Consider the following 5000-nt stretch of genomic DNA (forward strand, 5'->3'; position numbering starts at 1 on the left):
CTTTGTTTGTTTTTTTCACATGCGTGTTTGCGCTCCCTGTTTTTTTTTTCTCATGTTGTGTGTGTGTGTGTGTGTGTGTGTGTGTGTGATGTTGTCCTTGCTGCTATACTGTAACCTACAGTACCTCTGAATGTCTCTGACACTTACATAATGGAGATTTGAGCATGTAATCATTGTACTCTCGTTTACTGGAAAACGATGATGCAACCGTGAGCTCTGCCACCGATCCTAGCCTATGGTCCTCTCTGGTCAGCACATGGCCCTGCTTCCCTCTTCCATCTGGCCTTCTGTGTCCATGCACAGTGCCATACCTCTCTCTCTCCCTCTCTCTCTCTCTCTCACTCCCTCTCTCTCTCTTTCTCTCTCTCTCTCCCTCTCTCTCTCTCTCTCTCTCACTCCCTCTCTCTCTCTTTCTCTCTCTCTCTCTCTCTCTCTCTCTCTCTCTCTCTCTCTCTCTCTCTCTCTCTCTCTCTCCTCTCTCTCTCTCTCTCTCTCTCTTGCCAGCCTGGGATGGCTGTTGCACTTACTCGGTGCTGCGTGAGGCTGTTCACTTCACCTCTCTTTTCTGGATTTGTCACATTGTGTTGATCTTGGATCTGCCAGGTTTTTGTAATGTTTAATGTTTGGACTCAGTTTTACAGTGCTGAGGTGTTGAAACTATTCAGTTGGAGCATTTGCTCACAGAAGGGTTCAAACCCAACCTCCCACTTTTCAACCGAGCAGTTGTGTGTTATATCTGTAGCATTATTCACACTGACCACTGGCTCAACACACCGGACAAAAACAATGACTCTAAGCCCACCCCAAATGATGAGGAGCCCTTTAAACAGGACTAACCTTGTGGCTGGAGGGAAGACGAATGAGGAGCAACAGGTAGCAGGTGGAAGGGGAGGGAGGAGAGGGGAGAAGCAGGAATACTCACAACTCTCTGTTTCTCAACCATATAACAGCTCTGTACTGAATATACGTACAGTATCCAGAACATCACAGCTCTATACTGAATATACTTACAGTATCCAGAACATCACAGCTCTGTACTGAATATACTTACAGTATCCCGAACATCACAGCTCTGTACTGAATATACGTACAGTATCCCGAACATCACAGCTCTGTACTGAATATACGTACAGTATCCAGAACATCACAGCTCTGTACTGAATATACTTACAGTATCCAGAACATCACAGCTCTGTACTGAATATACGTACAGTATCCAGAACATCACAGCTCTGTACTGAATATACTTACAGTATCCCGAACATCACAGCTCTGTACTGAATATACTTACAGTATCCAGAACATCACAGCTCTGTACTGAATATACTTACAGTATCCCGAACAAAGCTACATCTTCACTCAGGTTATTTTCTGTCAAAAAAAGTTCTGTCAACTCTCTACTCCATCTTTGGTCTGAGCACCTAGAGACGTGTGTGTGTGTGTGTGTGTGTGTGTGTGTGTGTGTGTGTGTGTGTGTGTGTGTGTGTGTGTGTGTGTCTTGCTCCTCTGCCACAGCATCACCCAGGTCAGCTGAGGACTTGTCATCTTCATTTTTTCCCCTCAGGTCATAATATTCATGTGTTCTGACTTCTCAAACGAATACAGATAAAATAGCATATATTGCTTGATAACTGATCATTTTTACAGTAACCAAGCCTTGCTGGTTGTTTTGTTGCTGCAACAGCCTCACGAGACAGAATGTTCTGGAACATGACAGACAGACAGACAGTCAGGCAGGCCCTTCAGATACTCAGGTGCAGCTGATGCTTAGAGCAGCTGACCGACAGACCTCCTGGTCGCAGAAACTCACTGAGGAACGTGAGTTGGGAATTAGAGATCCGCTGGAGTTTGGAGTAGCAAAGCTATGAAGTGGACATTTGCTCTTGATTAGCAATTTTGGAAACAGCGGTTTCCCTCCTGTCAGTCAGTGAAAGCCTTCCAAGTCATGTTGACATTGAGCAACCCTCCCCCCCAAAGGAAACAACTGGCCTTGACAATTATTAAAAACAATGTTTTTTGAAAGGAATAGATTTACAGACTGCATGCATGTTCTCATCTGGGGTATCTGAAATAAACAGGCGTACATCAGTAGAACCATTCGGCGGATGATCTAGAAAATGATTTACAATCACAAATCATGACAGTGTTGTTACAACAGCGCCTTCGGTCAGTCCAGTCCAATTCTTCTGCGCTGCGGCATTGACATGTTTGATGTATGACCACTCAAAGAGCGTTTCATCACGGGCACCCCCTCTGAGAGACGACGGCCATATCTGACTATTTTAATCCCACACTTACTCAGCTTCATTGGCTCAGAGTCCCCCCCCCCACATACACACACACACACACACACACACACACACACACACACACACACACAAAATCAGGCCTGACGAAGACGTCAGTAAGTCCATGTCCCGGGCAGAAGCCGAAGCTCTATCCCCCTCCGAGCGGCGCTCTCAATAGACAAGGCTGGGAAAATGACCAACCAGCTCGTGTTTCAAGGCTAGAATAATAATTTAGCGTCGGATTAAAGCGAGAAGGGTCCCAGGAGTGCTTGTGTTAGTGTAGAAAAGAGGCGATCGGGACTCTGAATGTGTTCTATCTGAAGCATCAGTGCATTGATTGCAAACATTTGCATTGGGGCATGGTCCGGTTTAAAATGTGCTTTGTCTGGGAGTGGTGGGAGTGGTGTCGGAAGGGACCTTGGGCCCTGGGGGGGGGGGGGGGGGGGGGGGGGGGGGGGGGGGGGGGGTGGCGTGGAGAGGTACGTAGCATTAATTACAGACCATCTGGGTGTGCTTTTGCACTGATTAAGCCTTGTTTGTTGGTGATGCATTGAAATAATGACGGCGGAAGCTGTCTCCAATTAAATCCCTGTGTTTCTGTACACAGGGAGCAGAAGTGCATGATTGACATGTGGATTACGTGTACAACTGTGTTTGTGTTTATATACATGTGTTTTCCTTGTGTGTGTATGTTTGTGTCAGAGAGGGTTTTCCTATCATTTATATGTGTGTGTCTCTTTTATTAACATGCATTTGTTCGTGTGTGTGAGAGAAAGAGAGAGATTGCATACATTTGTTTATGTATGTATGTTTATATTTATATGTGAGGGCAGCATGCTCCTTTTAAAGCCCTGTGCATGTGTATGTGTGTGCATGTGTGTGTGTGTGTGTGTGTGTGTGTGTGCGTGTGCGCGTGTGCGTGTGCGTGCGTGCGTGTGCGTGTGCGTGTGCGTGTGCGTGTGCGTGTGTGTGTGCGTATGCGTGTGTGACTGTATGTGTGTGTGTTTCAGTGATCGTGTTAGACAACACCCTGGCACTGCTGGCCATCCACACAGAGCCGCGACTCACTGGACGCTCCAGCTGAGGGTCTGTTTGAAGCTCCTGAAGGGTAACCCAATAAGGTGTATCTCTTTCCCACGTTTGGACACTGCCATTGTGTTCCTAGTCTGGCCTCTGCAGATGGAAGTGATTACCCACAGTGGGAGCTGTGCCCCCCCCCCCCCCCCCCCCCCCCCCCCCACCACCACCACCACCACCACAACCCCCCACCCCCAAACCAAAAAAAGATTGAATCAGGCCCTTCACCCAAGAGCCTCGTTTTCCTAAACACCCGGTTCTCCCCCGGAGGGAACGGGATACATTCTAATGCCGCCCACCCCCCACCCCCACCCAACACCAACACCATCCTATTTTAGCTCCCTAAGGCAGAGAGAGAGAGGCCCTGTCCGGATCCTGCCTGCTCCTAGATGTGTGGAGGTCCATGCACCGATGAAGGGGTGGGTGGGGTAGGAGAGGTGGGGGTGGGGTGCTGGAACATGAGGAGGCACACTGGGGCTTATTTTCTGCCCTCAGTCAGCTGATCACAAAGTGATTACTTGCACGCTCGCTCTCCCCACTGTGGGAGTCCGGGGGTCAGCCTCAAATCACCGACCTGACGAGAGGTATTGGGGGGGGTGGGGCGGGGGAAAGGGGTAGTTGAGGAATGCCTTTTCCCCCGCCTACCTTCAACTACCCCTCTCAGCCTCCTTTCCTTTCCCCTGCTCCCCTCTTTTATTCTCTCTCTCTACCTCCACTCTCCTGCTTCTCTCTCTCTCTCTCTCTCTCTCTGTTTTTACCTTTATCGTTTTCTCACTCGCTCTCTCTCTCTCTCTCTCTCTCTCTCTCTCTTGCTTCCTCTCTGTATCTGTATCTGAATCTGTATCTTTCTCTTTCTCTTTCTCTCTCTCTCTCTCTTACTTCCTCTCTATCTGTATCTCTCTCTCTCTCTCTCTCTCTCTCTCTTGATTAACCCCTCTATCTATCTTTCTATCTGTATCTGTATCTTTCTCTCTCTCTCTCTCCCTCTCTCTCAGGGTCCACACTTTGAGTAACTGGCCTGGTCCAATTAGCTGGTGTGAAGTGCTCCTTGAGGGAGGGAGGCAGGCTGGAGGAAGTAGCGCATCTGGGCCCGATCAGATCAGGCTGCGGGGAGGTGGAGAAGGGAGGGAGGAGAAGCGGAGCCAGATTGCGGGCTGAAGCGCTCTGGCAGAAACGGGCAACTGCTCAGGTTTTCAGAGTGATGGCCGCTGGCACGAGCTCCAACCGTATGCGAAAATGCAAATCGTGTTTTCAAAGGCTTCCATTCTTCGTCCAGTGAGGTTTTCCTCCCTGACAGAAAGTGGAGGCTCGCCAGTCGTGGTGCTGGAGCCCTGAGTCTGTGATGATAATTTAGTGCAAAGGTTTGTTTTGGCACGTAACCTGCCAGTTTTAGGTGATTATTGACGAACAGAAAGACTTTCTTCAGCTGACCGTGGTTCTTTTAAAAGGTCTTCATTTCGATCTTGATGAAACTTAACGATAATGACTCATGCTGCTGACACTCCCGTTTGATTTTGAATCCCAACATTGAGCGCATAATAGGGTGATAGACCTTAAACTGCCGTGTGCGCTACCTCTTTTAAGAGGTGTCAAGAGAGGTTCCCTGACGTGTTGTCAAGAAGGCGACGTGATTTT

Source organism: Clupea harengus, chromosome 3 (assembly GCF_900700415.2).
Source record: "Clupea harengus chromosome 3, Ch_v2.0.2, whole genome shotgun sequence".
Taxonomy (NCBI): Eukaryota; Metazoa; Chordata; class Actinopteri; order Clupeiformes; family Clupeidae; genus Clupea; species Clupea harengus.